This window comes from Cylas formicarius, unplaced genomic scaffold (genome assembly GCF_029955315.1).
Source record: "Cylas formicarius isolate icCylForm1 unplaced genomic scaffold, icCylForm1.1 PGA_scaffold_8__14_contigs__length_24414737, whole genome shotgun sequence".
NCBI lineage: Eukaryota > Metazoa > Arthropoda > Insecta > Coleoptera > Brentidae > Cylas > Cylas formicarius.
In genome coordinates this window covers 14177092-14195146 of record NW_026844361.1, presented here as the reverse complement: position 1 = coordinate 14195146, position 18055 = coordinate 14177092, and the positions used below count along the sequence as shown (strand labels likewise).

At 33.2% G+C, this 18055-nt stretch overlaps 1 protein-coding gene across 1 annotated transcript in view; it reads left to right on the top strand.

Annotated features, from left to right (window-relative positions):
* The first annotated feature begins 293 nt into the window (after window positions 1-293).
* The window catches only part of LOC132706510 (alpha-1B adrenergic receptor), a 125335-nt gene continuing 107573 nt past the window's right edge, over window positions 294-18055 (top strand). Inside the window, exon 1 of the mRNA XM_060677864.1 lies at window positions 294-544. The gene's annotated coding sequence lies outside the window, so the exon portion shown is untranslated. The remainder of the gene's footprint in view (window positions 545-18055) is intronic.

Here is an 18055-nt window from a genome sequence, read left to right as displayed (position 1 = left end):
GATGGACGGATGACCTAGGAAAAGGCACGCTCGTCGAAGACGGTTTAATAACAATCTATTATTTTGGTCTGTAAAACAATCCCGTAGTGGAAGGCGAGAGGAAAAGAGTTCGCCGGGTTCAAACCATCCGCGTAAACGCGGTCAACGCCAAGTCTTTGTGCGTTGCACCGTTGCTTTAAGAGTTCCTCTACCTCCTTCTAAAATGCAGACGCGGTATTAAAGGTCGTCGCTTTTCACGTTATATGCACGGTCGCAGTGCGATCGAACCCCAGTCACAGTTTAGTAGTGTTGAAGTACTGCGTCAGTACTTCAAACAGACTAAATTTCGCGCCCGTTTTCCGCGGAAAACCCGGGGGTGGCGGCGTGTCGGCTTCGAATTCGGTACCGAGTGAAATCAACGATTTCGGTATCCATCTTTAGTTTGGAAAGCAGTGCGTGAAAGCTGTGCGTCGGGTATGAAAATTGGAGCGGTCACGGATAAACGGGAAAATGATACTGGAAATTTTTGATAGCTACCCGGCAAAATCGCTCGTCTGCTGACGTGGTGAGTATTCTTTCGGAGGTTTTGAGCGAAAACCGCGTGTAAACTCGTTTTGGCATAAGGTAGCAGTACTACATTAAGGTTAGGCGCAACTTTCCGGTTGACACCATTTCGACTATAGTGTTTCCACGGATAAAGAGATTTTGGTACAAAAAGCTATTGTTACAACAACATCCAATAATTTATTCATGGGTAAGGGACAAGACAAGGGTGTAGAGTACAAAAATTTTGACCTCCCTTCCGGAAAATCAGAAGTATTCAATTGTTTTGTTTATAGTAATACTTTATTTATCCAGGGCGTTTTCTAACTCAATGTCAATAATTAAGGGGTGGAGATTTTTGGGTCCATTTCAAAAAGAAAACTTCATATTGCTGTAGAATTTATTCTGGATGCGAACAAATCGAAAAGTAGAACTAACTTTTTATTTATTTATAAAAGTATACTTCGACCAGAAATATAGTGTTTTTACAACCGACCCCGTGATTAACTTTGCCTACTGTCTATTACTGCAAAACCGCAGCCCCTTATAGAACACTCTGCCGAGCAGAATTTATCTATTGAACTGAGGTGGCTTTTACTTGATGAAAATCCATTTAATAAAGTAAATAAGAACTGAAAGTTCAGATTTTCACGAAATTATGTATATTCACATGACAATTGTTTCTACAACACCGTGTCTTTATCATATGTAATATTTACAAACTACCTGCCACTATATATACCGAAAAATGACCATAAAACCTTAATTAAAGTTGTTCTGAAAATTTAAGTTAAATAATGGAGAGGTATTCAAATCTAATTGATCGTTAAGCAATACATTTGAATGTCTCATTTTGTTAATCTCCATGACTTCCAATAAATTTAATTTTCTACTTTGGCTTTTGTGTGTGTTTAAGTGTGTAGCATAATTAGAATCTGGACTATTGTTTTTAAACGTTCTTTTATGTTCGTTAATGCGATTCTTGAAGGATCTACCTGTTTGTCTAATATAAATTTTAGGACATGATCCGCATTTCATCCTGTAGGCACCTGATTTTTGAGATTTTGGACACTTCGTTTTATTGCTTTTTAAAAAATTTCCTATTGTGTTGTTAGTTCTGAAAGCTACTTTTAAACCACATTTTGAAAAATGTTTTGAAACTTTTTCACTGGGTTCTCCTATGTATGTAATTGTTTTAAATTGTTCGTGTTCAAAAGCAATTGGTAACTTTCTTAGATCTATGAACAGACCATACCGTAAAATACTTAAAACGTCAATGCAATAAATGCACTATATTTTTGGTCGTATTATGAAATATTAGAATCCCAACAATCGATCGTTTATGGACAAATAATATTTTGGTTAATTAGGGCGCCAGTGCATAAAATATATTAGAACGTAGAATCTAGATGTTGAAATTGTCCTCCAAATTATTTTTATTACCTACTTAAATTACTTGAAATTATTCACATAATATATCAGTATCACTCTGGCTATCATCATTAAGCACAGGTAGGTATAAAATTATTTTCTATTACGGACCACAATTTTACCTGAATTTAAATTCCGAAACTTTAGGTAATAATCTTGTTGCATTGTATGTTAATGACCACTGTTCGATAATCAAATTCAAAAGCACTTTCTTATATCTATGAACAGACCATACCTGTTTGTCCGATATAAATTTTGGGACAAGATCCTTGTAGACTCCGGATTTTTGAGTTTTTCGTAATTTAGTTTTATTGTTTCTGAGAAAATGTCCTATGGTGCTTTCAGTATTAAAAGAAATATTAATACCAAATTTACATAGATGTTTCGAAATTTTCTTGCTAGGTTCTCCTATGCATTTTATTGTTTTATAAATATTGTTTTCGGTATTTAATATGGGATAGATAGAGTTCAGAGTAATTTGAAACTGCTTTTTAGTTGTAATCTTATCTATCAAAGACGGGTCGTAACCATTGTTAACAGCTATTTGTTTTATAATATTTAATTCTTTTTCAAAATTTTCTGTAGAAAACGTTACATTAAGTAGTCTGTTGATAAAAGCATAAAAGGCCGACATTTTGTGTGTGTAAGGGTGAATTGAGTTTTTATGTATTATTGTGTCCGTGTATAAGGGTTTATGGTAAATGAAAAAATCTAGCTTGTTCTGTAGTTTAGTTATAGTTAAGTCCAGAAAGTTTCTATGGTAAATTTTATACGGTTATGTATCGAGTTAATATGATTCAAAAGGACTGCAGTTGTCTTTCGGTTCCAGTGAAACAAGCAAAAACATCATCTACGTGTCCATACCACCAGAGAAATCCTTTACTCAGAGGATGTTTATGAATGATATTCTCTAAATTGTACATGAAAAATTCTGCAAGCAGTGGACTAAATGGGTTTCCCATAATTATTCCTTCTTTAGCAATATAAAATTGACCAAAAAATTCAAAATAATTTTTGCTCTAAACAAACTATTAAACTATCTAGCAAGTCTTGTTTTATGATAGGGTTAACTCGTCTCTGCGTGGGAATATTGTCTATTATGTTTATTACGTCAATTGGTGGAATGCAGAAAATAAGTTTTGAACATCAAATGAAACTAGAATTGCCTTAGGAGGAATCATTATGTCTTTAACCTTGTTAATTAGCTCTAATGAATTTTTGATAGCATATCTAGGTTTGAAGGAAGCATTCTATTCTAAAATTTTACAAAAGAAACTACAGGCCTTATTGGCATATTCTGTTTGTGTAATTCAAATAAAGAATATAACTTTGGAGGTTGAGGGTTCATGATTATTAGTTGGTATTTATCCATGTCATTAAAAAGTCATGAATCGGTAATTACTGTTTTGATTTATTTTAGATATAATTCGGTGAGATCAGATTGTATACTTTGGTATATGTCTGGAGCAATTTAAATTAAAGTTGAAAATTGATCAATCTATTGTAAAATTCATGATTCGAGAAGTTTGAAATGGCTGACTGCTTTTTAGTGGGTTTTATTAAATTGTCTAACTTGGATTTTTGTCTGAGATAATTTTTGTGAATAATGTTTGATATGTCAGTTCGGATTCTATTGTCGAATAAGTCAAATTCTATGAGATATTTCAGAATGTATTGCATAAATCCAATGTATATCCCTTTTCTTGAATTGTCTTCGTTTTTCTTTCAACCATTTTGTCTGACCTTGGAGTTATATTTGATAAAAACACAGTGTTACCGAAACAGCTGTCATGAAGTATTCAAAACTGTGAACATCTGAATATTTTTTGTTCTAATTTAATTTGTCCTAATTAAATATTGTACTTGTTCTAGCAATATTGGTAATTGCTCTTCTAAAAACGACGATAATTATGGTCGTTCGGTCTTTCTGGCAGGAAAAACGATCCAATTCCGTACAATTGACGAAGCCAAATATACCATCTTGGTCATGTTGGATTACTCTAAGGGGTTTGTTACCCTGGATCACTATACTTTGCTAACTATTCTAAAATACATAGGGCTTGATGAGGGTGCTGTCGAATTTATGGGGAACTACTTACAAGGTCGTACACAAAAAGTGGTTCTAAATGGACAGCAATCAGACTGCCGTGCTATAATATCTGGGGTGCCTCAAGGTTCCATTCTGGGGCCAATTTTATACTGTATATATGCGTCCGCGTTTGCTAGTTTTTTTACAGCATTGCAAAACCCAAATGTATGCAGATGTTTTTATTACTCATTTTCGGGAGATTTTGGAAAGCTGTCAAATCATAAATAATGATCTAGAAATCATTAACAGAGTGTCCCTAGAACATTCAATCCATCTAAATCCAAAAAAATCTATATATCTATATGTTCTTTGGTAGGCTCGTGGATGTTGATCGATTATCGCAACTAGTTGAAATAAAAATACCGAATGTGTGCAAAAAACCTTGGGCTTATGCTCGACAGTAAGCTAAGATTTAATGGTCACGTTACACAATGTATTAAAAAAATCTATTACTCAATTAAAATGCTAATCGTGATTGGATAGTTTTATCTTGTTTTAACCAATGTGATGTCGTCTATGGCCCATGTCTGCCAGCGACTTCCTCAGAACGGATTCAAAAAATCCAGATATACTGTCATTTTTGGGATTAAACTGAAGGAAGTCCGATGGCTTAATATGAATAACCGACGATATCTCCATAAATGTAATCTTTATCACAAAATTATAAGATTCAACTCTCCACGCTATCTTTTCAAACACTATTCGCACGGACGTTCACAATTTAAATTTAAGATTTAAAGGCCTGCTCACCCCTCGACGTCACACGTCTGGAATTTTTCAAATATCCTTTACATATGACATGGCTAAAACATATAATGCATTGGATCAGTCTCTTAAATTGCTAAACAATACCTTGTCCGCCCACCTGCTGAAGTATTATTATCATTAAATATTTAAGTAATGTCCACTGTAAACTATTTCCACAGATCGTATTAGGTATTTATTTTTTTTATATGTATTTTTCCTGCCTAGCGCGGCTACCTTCTTCTTAAGATAGGTTTAAAAGCGGAGGCACAAAATATCTTATTTTGTTCATCTAAACCGTGTCCTTTTCATTGTATATCAATACGTGAACAAAATTATTATTATTATTATTATTAATTAAATAATTTTCAGAATATTCCAGTCTGGAAAAGTTAGCTTCATCTCTAAATGGTATTTTCTGGTGGAACAAAGATTAACACGAAAGGGAAAACCCTGGGAAGTAGCGCTTGTGGAAAATGATATGGGTACAATAGAAAACCGTGCAAAATGTTCCATACCAAGATGCGCGAGATATTCAGATTATTTCCAACTTTTCAGGATTTTCATTATTATAATTTAAATCTACTGGAGTTGTTACAGTCTGGTGGACCCCTTTCAAATGATTATTTGTCCTCACAGTACCTGCTCAAGTCAACCTTCTATGTAATAAGCGAGGAATTTAAAATCTGATGTCAAACAAATGTCAAACAGCCACCTTGATAACAGAATTAATAATACTCACAGGCACAGCCCACTACAATGATAAGATTTCAAAAATACACCTCAGGGTTTACGTATTTCGTATTCGTACTTGGATTTTTCGAAGTGTTTATAATAATGAGAATATTTCGCTGCCTACTGTCATATCAATGATATTGTCATGAAGATTCAGAGAAGAGTTTTTTATTTTTTTAAACGAAAACCCCATTGAAATAAATTAATAAATTTATTTCTTTAGAAATGATCGGAGTTTGTAAGAATGGTTTTTATTTTAAGAGAAATCAGTGGCGTACCATCAACGTCCGGTTAAGTTACTGATTAGTAACTATTTTTCGACTATCGATACAAAAATTTGTTATTTTTATTTATAAGATTTTCGAAAGCTCTAGCTTTAGACTAAATATATGATTCGGTTATAATAATATGGAATAGCTTTTTTTTATTAATTTAATTTATTAAGCGGTCCACTTTACGCCTGGTATTACGGAAAGGGCTGAAAATTATATTTATAATTATTAGAAGAAAAAACGAAAAAAAAAAAAGATTAATTTTCGAGATGTAGTAGTAGGGGTGCAAATTATCCACCACTTCTAAAGATCGCTTTTATTGTTGTACGGAGACTATTTCTCCGTTCTATTATGCCATTGGAAATTTTAGTCAAGATTGTCAGACTTGTTCATATCAAGAAGCACGTAACGTTCAGACGATCTTCGTTAAGCCGGTTTAATTGCAACGGATCCTTTCGAGCTGCAAAACCGAATTCAATTCGAAATCGAGTTGCTCCACTTCTGGAACTATTCTCTATTAATAGAGTTCTAAAATGAGAAACCGAGCGGCTCTCACGTGGTGATGCAGTTAAGATTTTCCAGAGCTTCGTTTCCTTTGTTCCCCGGCCATGTTTTATTGTGCGGCAGAGTTATGGGCAGATAATGGGTCTTAATAATAGAAACGCTTGTGTCCCGATATAAAGCTCGCATTATTTATGTCTAGTGCGACGGGTCGAAGGGTCCAAACTTCTATTGAAAGGTCGTCTAATTGCGGAACTGTCTCTGTTTCCCTAATATCGAGTTTTAGGAAAACGGGCGGTTAGATTTAGACTATTATACTTCAACCATAAATATAGTGCCTTTACAATGGACCCCGTGATTAACCTTGCCTACTGTTTATTACTCATAATTCGTGAAACATGCAGAAAAAAAAAATAGTACAAGGTAACAATTATTAATGCATGAAATATTAAATATAATTATAATCACATCGCTCTATCTTCACTATCGCCGCTGTCGTCACCTAGTTCAATGATCAACTCCGCCCCCAGTCGTTCTCGGTACATATTTTCTTCTTTTATTACTCGTTTGTCACAGTTACACCAGATATTTTAGCTACCTGCTGCCAAATTACGTTTATGTTACTATCACTAAATTTTGTCACTAGATTTTGTAGTCTTCATTAAAATGTTTTATTTTTAAAAATTGTAGAAGTTTTTTTTTTCTTCAAAATGTAAATTTCGTACAGAAATTCTTTATTTGAAGAAGTATTGGGAATTTTCTATCCAACACGATAACAGTATTTGGTGATAGCTTATTTTCAAACCAGTCCTCAAATATATGTTTTCATGGTAATCCACACTTGAATCTTGGACGTTTTTGGCAGGCAACCCAACCATTTTTGGACCCAGCATAAAGAATTATTATGCGTTTTCCAAGTGAAGACGCCATGTCTAGTACACACTTGTTACTGTTATCACACCATCCTTTTTTTACTGGGTCGTGAGTGTCGAACCATGTTTTGTCTAAATACACTATTGGTCTATTTTGCTCTAACTAATGTTTAAGTCTGCAATTCTTCTAGAGTTAAAACACTAATCATTTTATAAGCGTCGTAGATTATATTACTAATTAGATCTGCGTGTTGCTCTTTAAAAACTTGTGAAGTACCAGCATCTTCTCTCACTTTCCTCTTTTTGCCTGTTTGTTTAGCATCCGAAGACAAATGGATCTGTTTTATTATTTGCTGAGGTTCGACTACCATCGCCACTTCGTCTTCAAATTCTGCATTGTTTACTATGTCTTCTTCTAACAGGGGAACATCTGTTTTATTCTACGGTCTCCACATTTGAAAGTGCTAAAAACAGGAACCTTTAAAAAATGTTTAATTGTAAAATTCTACTAAATATTTGTCTGCATTCTTATGACGTATCGAAGAAGTATGTAGAGGACACAAAAATACAAGAAGAAGAATGTGGTTAATCGACAGGCACACAAGACAAAAATGATTATTTTCAAATTTACCTGTAAGATAGAGTACAGGTAATTACCTTTACCCTTTGAACTATCCAGTGAAAACAGCCTCGAGAATCAAGTACATAAATACGTACATATTGGAAAAAACAAAAAATATTTCAAGAGGAGTTTTTCCAGAAACCCTATTTTTTAGTTCCTTACATTATCTAAGTTCATCGCATATAGGTGTGTGAATGTACTCGATTTGACCTTTCTTCCATTTGACAGTAGAAGCAAACCTGTCGTTTGCAGAAAGCATACGTCTTCTTTTGAATTCCACGGTTTCATCATCTCATGAGTCGCATTCAGGTTCAGTAGTTGATGAATTACAGGACTGTTGAAGGACAGCTGTATCATTCGGTGTATGTAACTCGAAAGTTTCAACTATATCAGTTGTTTCCCCAAACTCTTGTAGATTTATGTTATCGTTCATATCTTCTTCGTCAGTCAAGGTATAGACCGCGTCAATATGTTCTGTAAATATTTTTTACGTTATTTTTAGCATAAATTTACAAGGAATGGAATGCTATAGTGCATAAGAATACGTAAATCCAAATAATACGTATAATTTTCATTGTTATTGTCCTCATCCATCACGATCTCCTCCATAGCCGCCTCTAATTCCTTTTGAGTGAAATACCTCGGATATGCCATATTTTACGAACTGTAACGTTCACTGCACAAGGCACAAACTAATACTAAAGAACACGCTAACTGTTGGATGTTTATTCTACATGCGCTGACTTATCTAGACTTGCAATAACAAAGTTTTGTTTCACAGATAAAACCAGTGGTGCGTTCACGCACCAGTACATATTTTCAAAAAATAAAGCATAATCAATATAGTATTTTCAATGTATGTTTTCTGCGATGTAATGGTGCATTCACTCACCACTGGGACAAAATGGGTTAATAATTAATTATATGGTCCGAGGCTCGTGGTGATTCAGCATCCCTCAGATATGTCACTATATTTTCAAACTGAGTAAATACCATTTTAATATTCAGAACGAAATATTTTGCTTTGTGAAACAGAGGAAGGTATTAAGATCAATGTAGAGATCATCAATCATTTAAGATATGCGGACGATACAGTTTTTATAGCAAAGATTGCAGAGGTTAACAGACCGTGTACTGGAGACATAGATGCTGAATATAAGCGCTTGTAAGCATTTAAAATGTGGTGCTATCGACGCATGCTCAGGATATTATACTCCTATCATGTCACAAACGATACCGTGATCCAGCGAATGCAAAAGCAACTCGAAGTCATACATGATGTGAAAGTGAGGAACATGGCGTCCAAATAATATCAGACAGGGAATGCCGACTGTACATTTATTCAGGGCTACAAGATTGCATAGACCCACAGAATCGCCAACATTCATAGAGGATAGAAGAAGGAGTGACAAAATACTAAACCGAAATGCAGTCAGCTCGCGCTCAAAAACCGAGCGTCAGTGGTGGCCTTTAGGCGTTTCGGAAGAATCCCGCAACAAGCTGAGCGTCGCGTACGTATCACTCACCTACTTTCTAAACAAGCTGGAATAAGAGCAATAAAAATGAAAGTACGGTCGAAGTGGGCCTGCAATGTTTATACGCAATCGATTTTATGTAACGAAATTAGATCAATGTTTGCGCGGCATTAGCGAATCTAATTTCGAACGCTTCCTTCGAGTCGCGTCTTTTTTAAGAATATAGATTATATTCGCGGTAGATAAAGGTACGTCATAAGAATACATGTAAATAGTTAGTAGAATCATACAATTAAACATTTTTTAAAGGTTCCTGTTTTTTACCACTTTAAAGTGTGGAGACCGTGGAATGAAGCAGATGTCCCCCTGCTAAAAGAAGACATGAAAAACAACGCAGAATTTGAAGACGAAGCGGAGATGGTAGTCGAACCCAATGACAACCTCAGCAAATAAAAAAAACGAATCCATTTATCTTCGGATGCTAAACAAATTGTTTTGAATGTTTATAATTTTATAAGAAATTTTATTATATTATAATTTTTTTATTTTTATAAGATGTTCTTCACAAATTTTCTGAAGGTTATCTAAGTCAGAATTTAACAGGTTATTGACAGTATTAGGGAGGATGAAGGAGTTGCAAATCTGGGAATCATCATCATCATCATTGAATGGATTAATTTCAAGCAGATGTTCTTCGAAAATTTTCTGAAGGTTATCTAAGTCGGAATTTAACATGTTATTGACAGTATTAGGGAGGATGAAGGAATCATATAATTAGTGCTATATCGAGTAAATTATTACTATTTGCAGTTTAGAGTTATCCGTAGTTATGATGAATGCCGCCTTCTTCAGAGGAATCTTCAGATAGGTTACTTCTGGTGTAAGCTTCACGGATTGCGATTAGATCTTTTTGTGTTCGTTTTTCGAAAATGGTTGATCGTATTGATTTTGATCATTATCTAGACAATGTAAAACTAAAACGAAATGATGACTCTAAAAGTTTGGTAGTTTCATTTGATACTACAATACGCCTTTCTATTTAATTTCATATTTAGGTTAGCTAGGTTAGTTTTAATTTTGCAGTTTATTGGCAGTTGTTATTTAAATTATATTACTGTCTTGTAGACTGCTCTTTCAAGCAATGGATATTCTTAATTGTAATTCATCTGCATTACGTTAGCATTAAACGATATATTGCTACGTGATAATTTTAAGTACTGTTAGTTTTTTTTTTGATAAAAAGATATGACTTAAGTTGAGCTATATTCTATTATTCTATATTGAGTTATATTCTCTTGATGGCACTTGCTCTGACATTTTTTATAGGAGCTTTTGAATTTTACATTAGGTACATTTTAAATTAGATTTGTTAGGAATAACATTTCTTGCTACATCTTCTTCTAGCTTCATTTTAAGTTTATCTAGTTTTCACTAAGGAAATATCATCATATCTTGTTCACTATTGTTTGGATGATAAGACTGAAAATAATAACACATTTATTCTGCAATGTTTAATTAACAATATCACAAATAGCATAAAACTACAGAAATTACAAAATACAATGTGAAAGCATTTATAAAAATTGTTCAAAGTTCAACTTGTTTAAAATAATACATAACAATTATTAGTTTTTAGTTTTGGTTAGTTAATAACAATTAGTTCTAAATTTTTGGTTTGTGTGAATAATAAAATGACTACAGCAAAAGAAAAATGCCTATAAGTGTACACAAAAAAATAAAACTAGGCTTAAAACTGACCTTGCTGGGTTGCATTTTGATTGTAGGTTATGCATTTTTTATCTTAATTTAAAAAAAAAAGGCGATAATGCTTTTTAAGAAAAAGGAATAGCATAACATAAGTCACAAAATAACTTAGCACTGGACAATATATTAATTTAATTTTTTGAACAGAAAACAAATTTAAGGTAAATAATGCCCAACTTGCTAAGGCCAAGATTTTTTGCACAATTTGTAAACTGCAAGACTTTACCCTCCCACTTGTGTGTTAAATTCAGACACCAAGCGATCCCTATCCTTTCCATAGGGCATAACAGATGATATAGTTGGATTAATGATCAATCCATCTAGTGCTGATAATTCTGTTAGTTCTCTTAAATCTATATTAATCAATTTTTAGGGTTGCCCCAGTAGGGAACCTTGAGGCATACCTCAACAAATACTTTTTACAAAACTTCTGGATTCCTTCTGCGTTAGTTTTTGATGATTGGCGAAACGTCAACAATTTTAACTCAGCAAAAAAGTTTTGTAAAAAGTAATATAGTACTCTGTGGAAGTTGCTTTGAAAAAAAAAAAACTTGTTTCGGCAGATAACTGCTATAGATTAGTCCAGAATCACTAAAACGTAGTTGGCAAAATGTTGTGGCAATCTTTTAATTCATTCACCACATTTTTTCGCGTCTGTCGATTTTTTTACGCCTATTTTATAAATTAAAACTGTGTGCATCAACAAATAGTTTTAAGTCAAACTGGAAGGAATTACTTTTTAGCGGTACGCTAGAGACTTAACGAGTTTGAAGCTTTTAAAGATCGATAAATAGAAAGTAATTTAAGTTTTAATCTTTTTATGTTTTTGATTCTGTATTTTTTATATATTTCCATCTTTTGGTTGATTGTAATCTGTTTCTCGTCCTTCTTTTATTAATAGTTTTGGTATGTATGTTTGTTCATTGTTATTGTTTTTTATTTTGTTTCTGACTTTTAATTAGGCGCCTTTCCTATTGACGACTGCTTTTGTAACTAGATTTTAGACTGCCCTTTTTTTTTGTCCTTCTGTATTGACGATGCCGCTTGTTGATAAACTTATATTAAAAAATAAATTATTGTTTATCTAAATGATGTCGTGGATATATATTTTGTTAGTTAATTGAAGATAATAAATTTGAGTATATTGAAAAATACCGCATCTATGTTTTGTATTACACATTCTTGTTTCTCTCCAATATGGATTTTTTTTTTCAACAATAGCAACGAACTGTTTTGTTAAAGCTTGTGTGTCCCCGATTGAAAAACGCAGACAACCAGGCAACAAAGAAAATATGGTTAAAAGTTTGTGCATCCTTAGCTCAAGTGGACGTTCTCCCAGAAATCCATTATTAACCATGTCATTAACTTTTCTTTGATGGCATAAAGCTTCTGGCTTAGTGAATTTCCCACTTATTAAACATTCATAGGGTAGGGTGGGGCAAGAAGGCCCACCTCAAAAATTAGTCTAAAGCCAAAGCTTTCGAAAATCTCATAAATACTAATCACAAATTTTTTTATCGATATAAAAACAGTTACGAATCAGTAACGTTTTTTTGCTATTTAAACTTCTTAATAAATCAGCCGACACGTGGTCGACATCTACCTTGAATCCTTTTAGGACAGAGGCCGTCAAAATCTAATACGCTATACTTTGAGACACACTATAGGTATACGGCTCAGTGGAAGCGGACATGAATATCCACTGGTAGGCGTTTCGGTACAATAACAATTGCAATAACTGAAATGTTATCCATCTGCGGAACAATAATAAACCGGTCGACCCGATAGCCATTAGAGCAAAACAAAACAGCATCCGTCTAAGGCTTACGTAACGATATCATTCACGGTCGGGTAAACGGCGAGAGAGAAAAAAAAACGACCGCCATGAATATTCTGAAAAGTAAGCATTGCGAGGCGAAGAGAAAATTAAAACGAAACGAATCCAGATAACAATTATTTTGTCACGACCTCGGGGGCGACAATTAAATAGGTTTTTAACCGATGTAATAAACCCAAACCAATTAATTCCTCTCCAGTAAAACACTTCTTTCAGACCCAAGCCATTATTTTTAAATATTTTATTACTTACTTGCGAAAGAACGAGATGTATCCCACTTCTGATTTATGAGACAATAGGCATGTAAACCTATTAATTAATTAGGAAACATTAAATTTTAAAGTTATTTTTTAACAAACTGTTAAAATATTCATTACACCAATACCATTCATTGACACGATTAAAATTTAATTAAAAAAAAAGAAATTAAAACACGATAGCGAATGAGAAAAAGGCATTCCTGTATTGACTGAAATACGGACTTTACTATTAGCTGGAATGCGATTTCAATACATAATTTAGAATTCCATTTCGGAATTGTGAGATATTTCTAAATAGAGTTAGTTGACTTCTCAGTATTTCTTAATATAAAGTTGACCACCAAGTGGTTTTGAATCATTGAGTGGCGGTGGCCACAAACCATTAGGAGAGGTTATTTTCTGCCCTATGCTAAGAATTTCTATATAATGTCGGAAAATGGAACTGTTGCTTATTTGAATTGCTCTGCAACGAATAGGTATTGAAACTGCATCATCCTAAAATTTATTTTATGTGTCGCAACAGAGTGTTAATTAATTTTATATTTAAAAATGCCTTCATACGCGTGTGACAAGTTGTGAAGGACTGATATGGGACCGAAATACAGTGGGAAGTACGAAAATAACGCATGAACCATACACTATTTCAGAAATACGTATAGCGAGAGAATGGGAAATTCCGTCCAATTCCGCCAGAGGAATAAACTATGTGCAAAAAAAATGTTTTTGATTTATATTGTACGTGAACTGATTCCGGCTGATGCTAGTAGTCGTTACGGATAAGGCAAGCTATCGTTCACGGCGCATTGAGAAGACTCCGACTTCATTTTGGAGAAAATAAGAAAAAGATTGTATTTGAATATAATTTGATCAATAACGAACGAATATCGTTTTATAAAGCACGCAGTGGAAGATATAAGATATAATCTTTTATAATTGATCATTTAATTTCTATAAATTGGGGTTTCCTAATACTATGTACCGGGTGGCCAAGCTGGAAATTATTTTCAAGATTGTAAAATAGAAAAAACAGATTTTTTTCAAAAATATTCCAAATTAACCTGTATCAAAATTAGTTTTAGCGTAATCTACTCTGGATAAGGAAACTTTGTTGTTTGAACTTTTTTTTTCTTTGTCGTCATATTAAGGGTGGGGTATTATGGTGAATCATTTTTTTTGGGCTAATCCAGTTTCAACGAACTTAGTTTAGTTTTAAAGAGTAATTATAGGAGCTTCAATCAATATCACGATATAAATTCATTTACGAGTCTAGAGTTATTTTGGTATAATTATAAAAAAACACAGCAAGTGGAAACGGCATAACAACATCGTTTTTTTCCCTCTGAGATATAAATGAAGATTAATTTAAAAATACTTTTTTATGTAGTATTAGAGATAACCAAGAGATTTTAGTTTTTTTATATATATAAAACATAATTAGAGGAAATGAGGTTAGAAATAATTATTTAGAAAATACCTCTGGTCTGGTTTATGATTTGTAATTAACTGTGTAAACTTATTTTAATTCAAACAAAACCTAACATTAAACAAAATCTAACATTAAAGAAAACCTAACACTAAACAAAATCCATCATGACGTCCATCATTCTCAATGCAAAGCTGCAGCCTTGTCTGTAATAGAAAGTACAACAGTCTCTACTTCAGCTACTCCAACGGTCAAAATACATGTAATGTATTAATAAATTATATTGACGATTCATTTGTTAACTATTATTGATTATTGGCGATTATTATTTACAAATTAGGACCAAATCAAATTTTACTCTAGTAGAAAATACAAGCATCCCACGTCACGTCTGTCGTCTCTGGCACTGCTAAAAATGTATTTAATAAACACAAAATAAATAATAACTAAAAGTTCAGATTTTCACGAAATTATATATTTGACATGACAATTGTTTCGACAATACCGTGTCTTTATCATTAAACAAATTGCACTGAACAACGGCTACAATCTATCCATTATAGATAAAATTATAAATAAAAAACAAATACAGACAACAGTAAACTCTATTTATCCGAAACCTAATACAGAACACGAACAATTTAAAACAATTACATACATAGGAGAACACATTTTTATTTATATCTCAAAGGGAAAAAAAGATGAAGTCGGAGTCTTCTCAATGTGTCGTGAACGATAGCTTGCCTTACCCTTAACTACTACTGGCATCAGACGGAATCAGTTGACATACAATAGAGATCAAAAATATTTGTTTTTGCGAAATTGTACGGAATTGAAATAGTCTATCTTCGAAGAATTCTAGAGAAAGTGATGGAACTTCAATTGGAAAATTCTGTCAACGATATGAAAATATTCTACTCGTATAGTTTTGGGGCTAGACTTTAGTAGGGCGTTCAATTGCGTTCTATCATGATCTTCTAGTTTCTATACAAAGATTTATTGGTCTGAGTGATAGTGCTGAGAGTCTGCTGAAATCATTCTTATGAGATCAAACTCAGCAAGTGCTTATTAACGAAACGCATTCAAAGAGCATCGACATTAAATCCGGGGTACCTCAAGGTAGTAATCTGGGACCCCGACTGAATGGTATTTATATTCGTTGATGTCATCGGTCACCTAAATATGTTAAATAACATATTTTTACTTACTTCAACATAATGTTTCCGGAAATGATATTTAGATTGAAGATATACAAAAAATGTAATAAAAGTTGAAGACTTGCCATTGCTATTATCAGATTCATATAAACGTCTAAAACTATTTTATTTATATATTACTATAAGCCTTGGAGAGATGGTGGTGTATTAAAACTAATTAACTCCCACAGACATTGCTTTTGACGAGAAATAAAAAAAAACTTCTTCGTAACTCCTTGGTTTTACCTCAGTTAAATCATTGCTATGCGGTTTTTGTCTTGACTGAGTTGATAAAAGAAGCGTTCAAACACTTCAAAAGTCATGCCTAAGATTACTTTAAAATGCGTGTTCTCATGGTTCAATTTTACAACACAAACCGCACTACAGAAACCCACTTTTGACTTTAATTATTGTCTCTCTCAGCAAAGATCCTTTTTTTCTTTTGCTCTGCTGATGAAATTTTCGAAAAAATCATAAAAATAGTTTTTTTTTACATGAAGCAACTCGTAAAAGATTAATATCGTGACATACCAGGCGAAGCTCCTATAAATATTCTTTAAAACTAAACTATGTGCGTCGAAATCACCTTTCTGAAATAGACTATATCATTAAATATTTTATTGTTATAATTCCAATACGTTTTATTTTTTAACAAACAATAACAAACACAAAATTTCACAAGGTCAAATTAAATTTTCCCAAACTTAAACGTGTCCAAACTTTTGAAAAATATCTAAACATTATCTAATCTGTGGAGCCTGCATCGAAAATAAGTCTACGAGGTCAACAGAAATTCCCTCAGTTCGATTACATTCTCGGGTCGGCTTTATCAGTAAATCAAAGCGATCATATACACCTCATCAAAAAAGAAAAGGGTTTTCCAAATCCCACGATCTTATCGGTTCTTTATTAATACAAAAACCTTGCTCTCCAGAATCCAGTTCTTTACTTATGACTTGTTAATAACCAACGATTATACATCTGGTTATACACGGGATGTCATTTTCCGCCGTTCCAATCGGCAGCTTAATTTGCATCTTTATAACAGGCACGAGAACCGTCAATTATTGGTCTGTATAATTAATGGTTGTTTTCTACGGTTTCGTCATGATTAATATGATATATCGTATTGATATACCGTGCGATTCAAATACGATCTTCGCTATTGGGATCTAGGCCACGCTAATATATACAAATTGGGTCGCCAGATGACACCATTGCCATTAAATAATAATAATAATAATAATAATTATAATAATAATAATAATAATAATAAAGCAGTATCACTAAAGTGACTTCATAAGGGCTATCTTTATCCTGAAACTGAGGGTTTTATGCTCGCAATACTAGACAAGGTAATAAGAACTAGAAATTATGAAAAACATATTTTGAAAATCAACACCATTGATAAATGTAGGAAATGTGGCAATACTGGCGAATCAATAGACATCATGGGTGAGTGTAGCGTACTAGCCGATAACGCATAATCTGGAAATAATCATACGTCAGCAACTGGGCTTGAAATGGGAACTTTTGTCGAAAATCGGTCACTTCTGTTATACTGGGATCGTCCGGTACAACGGTCGCTCACAACAGACCAGAATTCTCCTCATTAATAAACAGGAACAGAAAGGGACAATACTGCCATACCACTGACCCACAATTTGAAATCTACGGAAGCTGAGAAAGCGCGAAAATATGAAGACATGGCTATAAAGCTAAAACAAATCTTAACGTCTTAACGAAGGAACCATATGTCCATTGGTTATGTCAACAAAGGGAATTCTTACAAAAAATTTCAAGAAACACCTGGAGAAACTGCACATACAGAGTCGAACTAGCTAACGTTTCGCCAGAGCTTGAGTGAAACTGGCTCGCATTTTACTCTGTAATTGCTTTTGTATGATTTGTTGGGGCAGAGCTAAATGAGGGGCATAAACACCGTTTCGGATGACTGATCCTATATTGGTGGCAGGTAAAGAACTGAATCGCGGTTAAGATTGCTAGAAGAATTGTAAGAAAAAAAAACTAAAAAAGACTAAGACAATAAACTCATCAGCAGTTGCCGAACACAGTCACGAAACCGGACATACATACCGGACATACATACCGGACGACATATTTGATGCACCACAAAATTCTATAATACTGAATTTATGAAAATCCATTTATCAAAATAAATAAGAACTAAAAAGTTCAGATTTTCACGAAATTATATATTACGACATGACATGTTAATATATATATATATATATATATATAATATATATATATATATATATATATATATATATATATATATATATATATAT